At 40.1% G+C, this 12,835-nt stretch overlaps 1 protein-coding gene across 5 annotated transcripts in view; it reads right to left on the bottom strand.

Annotated features, from left to right (window-relative positions):
- ATP2B1 (ATPase plasma membrane Ca2+ transporting 1) overlaps window positions 1–12,835 on the bottom strand; it is a 61,687-nt gene that overhangs the window by 47,519 nt on the left and 1,333 nt on the right. The window lies entirely within an intron of this gene.

Raw genomic sequence — 12,835 nt, 5'->3', positions numbered from 1 at the left:
TTTTATTCAGTAATTTCATTATTAAAACAAGTCACCAGCGCCATTTAATTGAGCAAGTGCTTCCAAGTATTTAGCAACTGCCTCAGTAAAATTTCTCACAGAACACCCAAAGCAAAGTATACTGTTGCTTTTTAAATACTATGAGAAGCATCAGATACCTTTTTGACTTCTGAACAGAGGTATGCAAAGAATATGGAAAGAAAACAGAGCCATTTCCCTATATGCTGAGAATTCTCAGCTGCTCTTGCCTGGCCAGAGGAGTAGGGTCCAAGGCAAACTTTATTATTAAGCTAAAATTTATGGCCTATATATGCAGGTCAGGACATTTTGGTTTTCTTGATTAACATGAACGCTATTAAATTACAGCTTTGTACATTAAAACCAAAATGATTCAGCACTTCACTCATATGGTGAATTCTGATCATACATGAAGGATATCCGAGTTATAGGGTAAACTTTAGGGCTTTAATCCACCACAGTACACCTAATAGGAAAAACTGGATGAACGGGATATTTGGTAGAGTGAACACACACACTGAAGAGAACAATTTCTAACTTCTCTGTGATTAAGAGATTAACTCCTCTGCTATTTTAACCTCTCTGGAAGCTTAGGCAACTGCTCCTTTTGATACACCCAAGGAGTTAGTTTTAGGTATAAAGTGCCTAAAACTGAAAATATCTGACAATATCTTCCTATATCTGAAGATATATGAAAAGAGAAATCTCTTAACAGGAAGAACCACTGAGTGCTTGATTGCATAGAGTTCTTTACATCAAATTTGCAGGGTGCTCATAGTTTTGAAATATTTTGACAGTCATAAATTACACAACCAAACACCTAGCCAAAAAAAAAAAAAAAAAAAAAAAAAGAGAGAAAAAATGAGAGCTCTCCAGGAAGGGCCTGTGGGCATGAAAACCCAGAAAAATAATTTCACATTTTACAACAGGGCGCCAATCTCTTCACATCATGAGCTCTCTGAACCTGTTCAGAGAGATCTTGAATTAAAATGCTAAATAAGAAAGCTTGGTTTGTTATTCCCCCTTATCCAGCTTCAGAGCAAGTAATCACCAGCAGGAAAGTCTATTTTCTCAGTCCTAAGAAACTGTTAGGATCATTTGTCAGTTGCTGAAAGTAAAAATTAATAGAAAAATATAATAATTACATCAAAAAAGACTGACACTCATGTGTGAAGATAATATTGAAAATCGACAAGTATCTATTTTGATTATGGCTAAAACACCCACAGTAAGACTTTGTTCAAGGCCTGAACTTCTTCTATTCCAGATGAGAATTTATATTTTAAAAAAATCTCTTCACAAGGAATAGTCTTTGAACAAACAAACAACCGTACAGGGCACAATACTTCCCAGAAGGACATAAGCTGTCTCTTCCTTGCTGAGATGCTTCCAGATACCCTGTTTGTGTACATATAGCGTGTGACCCCTATAAATAGGGCTCTGAGATGTATGACTAGATGTACAAGTATTTAGTATCTCAGTTTGGGTAGCACCATCCAACCAGGGACACACAAATGACAGAGCAGACTACAATTACAGAGGTATATACAACACCAGTGTTTACCATTAGAGCAGCAGATAGCATCTGAGGCCCCTGATTAGCTTTCAGCAACCATTTGTTGACCCATTTTCCAGGAAAACCCCCTTCCATCCCTGAAGCCTTGAAGGCAGAATTCCACATTGCTATATTTGCAAAAGGTGACAGGGAAGTACATTATCTCATGACAGCTATTTTTGCAGAGCCAGCAGAGGGAGTACAGGCATCGTTTAACTTACCAGCTGTGGAAAAGATACCTTGCAAGAAAGCACTAAAAGAGCAGAGTCTGCAAACATAACGCAGTTACAGTTTAGACCCAAGCTGAAGAACTTCTGAGGCTCTCCTGCACACGTATGTGCATGACGAGCAGAGGCTGGTGTTTTGTTCCTAATCCCCCAACCAACCACCAAACTGCACAGTCCTGCATACTGACAATAACAGCAGGATCAACTCTAGCACTACTAACGAGTACCATAAACTTGATAGCTACATGGTATTTTTTTTGACAAGTGAAGCAGCAGTTCAAGTTAGCCAGCAGTTTTCATTCCTACAAGTCTGCTGTCCCTGATTTCAGAAAAGCTAAAGCCTTCTGCCAATTCATTTTTTAAAAAGAGCTGCTCATCTGCATTTCAGAAAGTCAAGAAGCTAACAGTCCAGCCCCAGAAAACCTACAAGTAGAGCCAGAATGAACAGCATCACTTCAGATCAGAAAGCAAATACTGCAAAGCTAACCCTTCTGCTGGAGTGCACCAAAGCACCAGTACCTAGCAGGAAACCCAGTTTCACACAACCTCTGAAGCAAGAGCTCGGCTGCTTTATTTGGGATTTCCATTGATCTGTCTGCTTTGGAGCTGGCAATTAGGACCAACAGTGTTGACATTGGCTGCCGTGAAAACAGCTTAGACAGAAGAGCAGGCTTTAAGCAGACAGATTGATAGCTTTTTGCCATCTCAAGGAGGTAAATACCCAGCTCTTTGCCAAAATTAGACAAAATACCTTCCGAGGAAAATGTCTGGCAAGCAAACATTCCTTGCTTGTTTACAGAATACACTGCAAAATTTTAACAAGTTACTGCAATGCAACAGTTCTAAAAGAAAGTATTTTCTAGCTTGTTGTTAAAAGGCTAAAATAAGAAAATGCTCTTGCTAATCTTAAGCTTTTATCAAATTATTTAATGGGTTGTATGAGTTATTGCTAAATTCCACTATTTAAAAGTCCATACATAAAAAGCTCAGGCAAAAGTGACAAGCCATTTTCTGTTAAAGGCACAGTGTCCAGAAGCGCAGTGTCAAAACTTCCTCAAAAGAAGCAAAGCACTCCCCACCCCCACAAAAAGATACATTTAAAGGGTGGGAGGTTTTTTTTTTTTTTTTTTTTTTTTTTTGAACTTAATAAGCAAGAGGATCTTTTTTGATCCATAAAGGCTTAGCCATTTGATTGGTTACTATCTAGACAAGAAGCATGCATTTATAGCTCTGAAATACAACGTTTACTTGCTTCCGCTTCTTTGCTTTCCTGTTGGAAGAAGGAAAGCATCAGTGTTCACTTTGCATCCTCATTTCCCCCACTCTAGATTCATTGAACAAGTCAGAAAAGGCCAAAGTACTTCCCATTTCACAGGTAAATACCACACAGTGGACTTGCGTTTGTCCCTGAGCATGGGACATTGCCTCTTAGCTTCGCTTTCCAAACTCCAGATCGCAGCACCACTGCCTTTTCTGTGAAACGCTCATGTCATGTCCTTCCTCAGGCCTGTGCTCTCTAACTTTTCCCTGGCTTGCTCTTCTTGCTCCCAGGGCTCCAGTCGGATTGCATTGCAAGCTTAATGGAAGCTGGGAAGCGAAAAAAGTCCTGCCTCTTCCATCAAAAAGGGTCAGATCCAAATATTGGGATGCATTCCAGTTACTGTGCTTCCCCAAATCAATAGCATCTCTTAAGACAACTGTAGCAGTTGTGCATATCTGTAAGGAGTCAAAACAGGAAGCCGATCCAGCCAGAAGAAAAAAAAAAAAAAAAAAAAGTATTTTCAGTCAGATGAGTTTTCTGCCCTGACTCACCGCACAGATGCACCAACACCATTGCCGGCTCAGAAGGACAGTCAGGCTGTACAGAACTTACTCGAGTCAATCGCCCATGAAACACACTCCGGGAAAGTGCCTTTCTTTTCTGAAGGACATTAGTGAATCTGACTGCGAAGTCCTAGCCAGGTGGAGTAAGTGAAGCACACGCTATGAACCCACACTGTTAACTCAACCATTACTATGATACCAATACTCTAATGTATTCTGTAACTGGAGTCTCATTAAGCTCCCAGATTTGGTTTATCAATTTTATTGCAAGCTGGAAAAAGGGAGGACTTGGGGCAAACACAAGAGCTATCTCACTGACAGACGAATTTAGTTTACCTCATACCTCTGTTTTATTAATAAAAAATCATTATATTTTAATATATTGCATCCTTCTTCATATGTGAGGGAACAGGCTAGCTTCTGATGAAGAAGTAAAGGCATGATGATACATTTACTGAACTAGGGGGAAAAATGCATTTAAAAATCCCTTGAAACGTTAGTGTCTTTTGAATACTTAATTCTAGAAGAATTTCTAAAGCAAAGTTTACAGAATTTCATACCTTAAAATTCGAAAACCTATGGAGCTGTTGCTGTTTTAAACAAGAATGTAAGATCCTACATTTGGTACACGGCTGAACAATTACAGATTTGTGTTATTACTCCATGAAAATTAGTACCCAAATAATTAGTAATAGAAAGCTTGTAGGTAGACAGGTTTTACTTTTCAGAAATCATTACTGAAGTTCCATACTTCATCCCATTCTCCCTTTGCCAGTCGGAGACGCGATTCAATGTTTTAATTTTATAGTTCAAATGTTTACTTCTTTACCTCTACAGATAAATTAATCTAACCAAATGATAACACCCACTTAAGCGAAGTACTTAGGTTTTTTTCCTTTTCTTTTAAAATAGTGTGCTTTAACAGATAAATTGGAATTTTTACCTTAAGATTCAGTTAAGGTACCATGGTCATGATCCATAAGTCACACCAATCTCATCCTACATGGGCTGACATTTCTTCAGTAACGAAGGAGGCCTCAAGTGATTAGCTTCAGTTTTTAAACTGGTTATCTAAGTGGCAAGGACTGCACTACTAAAGTTAACAGTGAGCTCAGCTGAATTAATATTTCAAGTAGATATATTACCATGTAAGAGCAGGCACAAGCAAGAATAAAAACATGCTTTCACAGTTAGTTTAGAATGATCTGAACTTACATTATTGCCAGAACTTACAGTCCTGTGCCCTGTTGCATAGCAGCCCCAATGCTTATCTGACCACAAGGTTGGGAAGAGTTGAGAAGGGGTGACAAGCGACACATGTGGCTCCTTCTGAAGGTCAGCGGGTGACTGGGACTGCCCTGTGCTGCACACTTAATCAGCTCAAACCAGCCAAGGAAAGGCAGCCCCTAGGTGAAAGGCAGTAATCAAGCTCTGAACGTCTGCTAGGACATAACTTGGGAGGGCGGTTTTGCATAACTGCTGATGACATTCCAGTTTAATATTTTACAATTGTCTTAGACAATATACCTTAGCTGCAGTTTTTGCTATTTGTCTAGTTCATGTGATATCACAGACTAATTTGGATTGAAAGGGTCAGCTAGTCCAACCTGCTGCTCAGAGGAGGTCAACTTCAAAGTTAAAGCAACTGTTCTGGGCCTTGACCAGTTAAAATCTGAAAGTCCCCAATGATGGAGATTCGTCCATCTCTCTGGGCAACCTGGTTCCAGAGCTTAACTACCCCTGAAGAAAATCCCCCTTACCACAATGGCAGTTCCCTTGCTACAGCTTGTGATCTTTGCCTCTTCTGCTGTTGACTGCTGAAAGTCTGGCTCCACCTTCTCTGCTCTGTGCACTAAATACTGCTAAGGCTCCTTTCTCTACTCTTCTACCTAAATGCAACTCTCTCAGGCTCCCCTCACCTACCAGACTCCAAGTCTCTTATTGATATGACCCTCTGCCAGACTCTGTCTTTCATCAAGGTTTTTTTTTTTTTTTTTTTTTTTTTTGCACTGTGCATGTGTAACAAGGTGAGGGTATGCAGCAAGAACTGGACAGTTATTTCAGATGCAGCCTTCCGAGCACTGAAGGGGATACTCACTTCCCTTCACCTGCTGCCTGTGTTCTATTAATGCAACCCAGCACTGCTCAGTCTTCATGGGGAAGAAGAGCTCTCCACCAACCCTCATTCGACTTGGCCAAGGGAATCAGAGGCCTTTTCCACAGACCTCATCCCTAAGCTGCCAGCCCTGATCTGTACGATGACAGAAGGAATTTGTACTCAGGGTGCAAGACTGCACACTTCTCGTTGCAGGAGGCTGCCTACTCCCTTGACACCCCACTGCTCCACAGTTAGAAAAGCACTGGGCACAATCAAGTGCCAAGAGAGCCTCAACTTCCACAGATATTTTCACCTGCAGCCCAGGGATTCAGATTACCTAGCAGCTCTACTACCACAATCCAGAACTAGCCACATGTCACTATTTTTCAAGATACAGGCCAATGAACTCAACTGCTGCTCTTAAAATAAGGTATTTCATGCATTGGTTTGAACTTGTGATCATTTGTCATTGCAAATCAGAGCTTGCTCCCAACTATTCTGAACAGCAGCAGCTAAGAAACTAAAGTCACTACTGAAGGTTTTTTCTCAGGTAGCTCAATATTGCTCTGGAGGGTGCTTTGGTAGCACCTAGATGCTTACAAACTAGCCTCTTCCATTACCACTATCTTAAACTACTCACTTTGCTACCCTGTCACAGCATTTTGCCCAAGATCAGTAAAACACTTTTTCTCCATATCCATTTCTTTTAGCTTTAAATCTGGCAGTAAAGGAATGTGAAGCTTGAAGTCCATGTAGATGTTCAGCATTTCAGTTTTGGACTGACCAGCCTACGTATTAAAATGCCACCACAATCTTTTCACAAAACTTCTAGTAGTCCCTTCAAACATTCACCTAGTGTATTTTCCATTTGGTAAACTTGCTTTGAAGTAGCTGAAGTTAGTACTGCGGTTTCAGAATGTCAAACTCGGCATAATAGGACAGCCTTTTCTATGCAATTTTATAAGGCTGTTCTGTCAAGCATTTAGCAAGGCCAGTTCCACAAGAACAAAAAAGGGCCATGTGGGAATTGGTCACTCACAAGCAGATATTATCCTTATGATAATATGCTGGTATTTCATTTTCTGAAATGCATGGTTGTATTAAGACTGTTTCAAAAGGCTTTTTCAAATACAGATTCCTGTAAACTGGCATGCACTGTGACCAGCTGTCTCAGACTTAAGGATAGAGTGCGCCCATTAACAAAAACAGTCAAAAAATCCACAAGACCAAGTTTCTCCCACATCCTAGACAAATAATTTAGGGCTTTATTGCTGAACCATTTTCAACCCACTTTAGAAGCAGCAAGATTGGCGAAACCAGAACACAGCCATACGTCTGTCAGAAACTGCCTTACAGACAAGCAGCTGCAACTGGTTTAGAAATCATAGCTGACTAGAAAGCTGGATTTGCAGGCAGCACCGCTGAAACCACCTATTACCAAGACACATTATTGACATCAAACTGTAAATACTGGCATAAGCTACATGATTTACAGCTAATAAGCTTATTATAGAAAAAGGAAAGAGTGCAGCTGTTAACTACATCAGTTTAAGAGTTCAAGAAGTAGGTGAACAGCAACTCAGGTGATTTGTGCTCTTAATAAAGCAGAAAAACACAGGTGGAATCACAGCAAATGTTAATAGCAAGAGAGCCCCTACCCTGGCTGTCAGACTCTCCAGCTTCTTGAACAACCAGGTATACTCCAAAGCTGCATGGCACAGATATTGCCAAACAGTTCAAAACACTTTATGTTTTACAATACCTCACTGGACTAAGGTTGCTAGACTCTGCTCAAATTTAAGTATGAAACATGCTGTGAAATATGCTACAAAAATAGAGTATTGCACAAGGTTCATTCTCAAGTGAAGAAAAAAATAGCAGATCAAAGTGAAACAATCTAAGCGCAATGTGACTCAATGATAGCAACAAGTTCCTGTTCAACATGCATATTAATATTTTGCTTTTGTCTCTGCTATGTTTAAACAGCAATCAGAAATTCAGAAATAGCACCCTGATAACTCAAGAACTGACCATACCAGCCATCTTTTGTATGCACTTCCTGCTACCATCTCCTCTTACCCCTTTGCTTATCTCCTAAGCAAAGCATCAGAAAGCAAGTCTGCACACACAGTATGACAAGCAGTTTTTCCATTTCCCCTACTGCAGTGTCAGAAACCACCAAGGCACACAGCAAACTGTTGTAATACTCTTAAAGATCTTTGCACTAGATAAAATATTAAAGGATAGATCCAAATCTTTTTTTCCCCCCTCTGGAAAGCCATTAGTTCAAGGCTGGCACTTGAACCATCTTCTCATCTCCTGTCAGAAGGACTTATCTATAAAAAGGTTAGTACTTTCTAGAGAAGAGCCTCATGCCACAACTGCACAAGGAGGACTATTCCCACAGCACCTACCTGAGCACTTATGCTGTTCCCCTTGCACAAGCCTTGCCTCTCATCTCATCCTTTGGAGAGTGTGTTCAGTGCACCAGCCTTGTGCAAATGATCTGCTGCTCTAGTGACTCAGAAGCACAGTATCTCACAGGCGAAGGAGTACGAGCAGCTGAGAACAGGGTGGAAACGAAAGCAACTATGAGGCGACCTCAGGTACCCCACGAAACTTTCCCCTCACACTGGCAAACCAGCAGACAGAGTAAAGTACAAAAGTTGTCCTGACGCTCCTGGATTGTGCTGATCTAGCGCACCAGCTTTGGAAAGCCATTACAGAAGTGTGCCATAATATTAATGTAAAATGCTCAACTGTTTAATTATTCAGAAGTTAAGAGAAACAACTAGTCAATCTTCTGTTTAACACTCAAGATTTCCATTTTGTAGAAACCTGCTATATTAAAATAAAGACTTTCCAGACTTTACTTAAAGACTTACAGGGGTCACTGACCTATCAATATAGAATATTCCATAAATCTTTTCCCCCTTGCAAAAAGAGTTTGCAGTAGCTACAAAATTTCATTTCCTCACTGCAAATTTCTTCAATCAACTAAAAGCGTAGTGCTATAGCACTCTATTAGGGGCAGGGAGGAAGGGGTGGAAATCACCTACAACTAAAGCCTCTTCTCTCTTTCCCCCATAGCCAGTGTGAAGGGATCTCTCTGCAGGAGCATGTCTTTAACACCCAAGGGTAAAAGGCACGCAGTGACTTAAGTATTTCACAGAATCATGACTAAGATCACCTTGGCTTCAAATAAAACCTTAAAATGACTATCAAAATTAGGTTTTCAATGAAGACATAAAACAGTCTGGAAGAGAATATACCACTGACTCTTACACTGGGTAAGATCAAAGAGGTTAAACAATTGCTTAAGAGTGGCTGAGTCACTTTTTTGCCTTGAGAGGAGGAATTTTCACCATCATCTTTAAATACAGTTTTCACTGTCAACTATTCAGAGTATGGTACATCTAAGGCCTCTTCTTCATAGACCAGACACTGTATACCAAGTGGTCAGAACCTAATAGTGTTGTGTTCCCTTCTGCCACCTTATCTTCCACTGAATATAAGGGCACAAGCAAGGGTAGATTACAAGTGATAGGCTCTACACAAGTGTGTTTTAAGAACGTGATGTTTTCTGAGTGTACTGAGAATTAAGGCTGCAACCCACTTTTAAACAACATTGAAAAATTAAGATACATAGACAGGAGACCCTCTTGTTCCTGTCTCATGGTTAGCCACATGTGGAAGGCCATGAAGGCCTCCCTGGCCACATCTCCCTCTCCAAGCCAGTACCTCACAGCAGCCAGCAATAAGTCACCACCACTGGTGCATGACATCAGTTATTTTCAGTGGCAAAATGAGCCAAACTTAGTGGCCAGCACCAAATCCTGTCAAAAACATCCTGCCATCTTCAAAATTAGACTCTGTAACTGCATGGGTCACCATCACCCCTAGCCAGAGGGTTGACCTTCTTATACCTACATATTCTCCAAAGACAGGGCTTGAAGGCAATGCAATTACATGCTACAAGACAAATCTTATTTTACTGAACCAAGGAATTTGGATTTTCAAAATGATTTTCAACTTTAGAAGAGGGGGAAAAAAAAAACCCCACACCTCCTACATTTTCTTTACATTTCTTCTCCCATCAGAGCTTCTAAGGACCAACAGAGAGCCTCATGCCTACTTTGCAATTCACCAAAATTAAGCTAATAACACCTCCTGCTGGCATCTGTCATTTAGAATAAGATTTATAAACGGCAGCAGAAATCACTTTCGTAATGTTTACAGAAATACGAACAGCTTGAGCAAGCAGATACCAATTCACTGTTCGTATCAAGTGAAACCTATCATGAAAACTAGAAAACTCGTTTTTATTTGTATGTGATCAGGCTTTCAGATACAGTTTATAAGATACAAGCTGGATCATTCCATCGTATTTGTATTGAGACTATTTGGTGTGAAAAGGAATAGCTGTTCCAGGAGGAGTTTTGCCTGATAACTTCATTGTACCTGGCACCTCTCTGAAATTCCTCCAATCCATCCTCCATCCATACTGGTTAATAATATTGCTACCACCTCCTGTATGCACCTGCTCTGTTTCAGAGATACGGAGACCATTTTTGCTCTACACATATGAATGTAGATACTTGGGTTGGCTTCCATAAACTCGGCTCCTTCATTATTATTTATCATTTCACTAATTAGTGAATATGATATTTCTCAATATTTGAAGGCAGAGTAAGGAAAAAAGAAAAAAGAAATGGTGACAGTCATCTAAGAGTGAAAATGACCAAGTGCAAATACAAGCCATTTTCAGTCATGAATTAGTTATTAACACCTATGGCAAATACCAATCCTCTACATAAATCATAGCAGGAGCTCCTCTCCTTAGGAAACCAAACCAAACAAAAACCTCAAACATCATTTCACATCTGCTCCTCTCCTTGCTTCTCAACCAGTTAACTTAAAAAGAAACAGGTGATCCTTTCAGAAGCAAATTCAACATGTTTGAGTTCAGAAAACTACCGAGACCGTTGCACCCCATTACAGCAGCTAGTAGGAGCAGCTAATCTTAACTTTTTAGATACAGTACTGCAACTCCAAGGTTTTATCTATTTTTAATTAAAATACAAAGATCAGCATCTTCTCCCACAATAGCATTTTTAACAGGTTTTAATATTATTCATTTTAAGACAAGACAAGAATACTGAAGAGCTCAAGTTGAAGAATCATTCAATTTTCATTAATCTTTTTGGAGGAAGGTATATTAAAAACCTGCCATATTCAAGTACACTCCCTTATTTGTCAAAAGACATTTACATTTATGTGCCCTGAGCTAATCAATGCTGACCATTATTCTGCATTTGATTAATCTTTAGTAGCTGAAAGCTGACTTACAATTCCAAGTAAAACATACATCCTTGTCGCACTACTGTTATTTTCCCATTAAAAGGGGCAGAAAAGTTTTATATTAAAATGAACAGTTCACAACACTGAAAGACATCACTGAGGTCACATTTCAATGGTAAAGAATGCTCAAGTGCCATTAATATTTAGTCTACCTCAATGGAAGAAATTTGAGTTAGAAGATACTTTAGGTCATCTTGTCCACCCTCACGGAGACTTGCACGGGAGGCTTGCTCGCTACGGCACTTACTGGCGGCTTCGCCGAGTCCATTTTGAATTGGTCGGCTCATACAGCTCCCAGCGCTTCCTGGGATCTTCAATGCTGGCAAATTTAAGTCTTCCAAAACACTGCACATTTTGATGAGTCTTTAGCAGATCCAATCTATATTTATTAGTTGTTAATACCTCCATCTTATAACGTGCAGTTTTTCATATTTCTCATTTTTTCAGATTTTTTTTCAAGCTAACTGCTAGATCTTCCTGACTGTGAGCTATCACACATTTATCTCTGCTTCCTGTTAGGCTTCCACAATGTGACTTAGAGGTTCTCAGTTCTAATAGCTGACAGAAGTTCTCTATGCTCTGGTCCAGTGAAAGAATCGTTTTGTAATTGAAATTTTAAGCATTAAACAACAAGAGCATTTGAATTACTAGAGTCACTAACAGGTTCAATATTAGAGGAATAGGGATCCTTTGCTTATATCACTGGATGTAATACAACTTCATAAAATATTAAAATGCACCACTGAATGCTAAAAAGACACTAGCTGTTTCCTGCTTTAAGCTCCCAAACACAAGTGTCTACTTAACATGCAAGTGAGTCACTGTGTTTGTGCACACATACAGTGCAGCCACGATTCACTTTAAAATGGTATAAGTCAAAGCTAATTTTCATTACCCGCATCATAAGCATTTTTTTGAATGAAGTAATGCTGCAGTTCAGCCCCGAGACAGCAATATTTATTGGGAAAGCCTGAGAGTGTTTGTAAATAACATAGGATCCCTCCTTCTGAGTCCAGAAAACCCAGTCTAGGTGAAAGCTTTCAACAACTGCAAAGACTAGAAGGAGCAGCAATACCCCAAACAACCCAACAACACTGTTCCAGACCAGTAATTTCACCTTTTTTTTTTAAAAAAAAAAAAAAAAAAAGTGTATCAGTATTTTTCAGACCAAATTCAGTGACCACTTTTTCCACTGACACTAAGAGAGTTTCCATTCATTATGCCATAAGTACATTGGAAGCTGCTCCTGCCAGAAGAGTCAATGTCTTGAAGATACACAAGTTTACTCCTGTTGGAATTTGCTATTGTGATGTTTGGAGCAAATCCTCAAAAAATCCCCGACAAACAAGCAGAAAGAGAATCTCACAGACCATAGCTATAGCTACAGCCATGCATTAATACATTGCAAGAGGAATCAAGGAGCTGGCAAGCCATCTAGTAAAAATATTCATCACCTAAAAAAGCGATTTCAACTCAAATTTGGTAGCGCCGACGCACACATTAAAGATGCTGCACCTTATAGCCAGGCTGTAGTTTCCAAAGATGCACCACATTCCTTCTCCTTTCCACGTATAAGCCAAGACTGTAAGATACCCATGATGCAGGATGCATTTACAGGTACATTTGGCTTGGGAATCCCCTTTCCAGCAAGGACACGTTAAGGAGGGGGGGGGGGCATGACTGGGATATCGACCCGGCCGACTGCCCCTGCGCTCGGCCACGGCCAAGCCACACAGCAGCGCACACAGCCAG

This window comes from Tinamus guttatus, unplaced genomic scaffold, assembly GCF_059628265.1.
Source record: "Tinamus guttatus ecotype Peru unplaced genomic scaffold, ASM5962826v1 Tinamus_guttatus_pri_ptg000472l, whole genome shotgun sequence".
NCBI classification, from domain to species: domain Eukaryota; kingdom Metazoa; phylum Chordata; class Aves; order Tinamiformes; family Tinamidae; genus Tinamus; species Tinamus guttatus.
The sequence above is the reverse complement of the archived record's forward strand: the minus strand, read 5'-3'. Positions and strand labels throughout refer to the sequence as shown.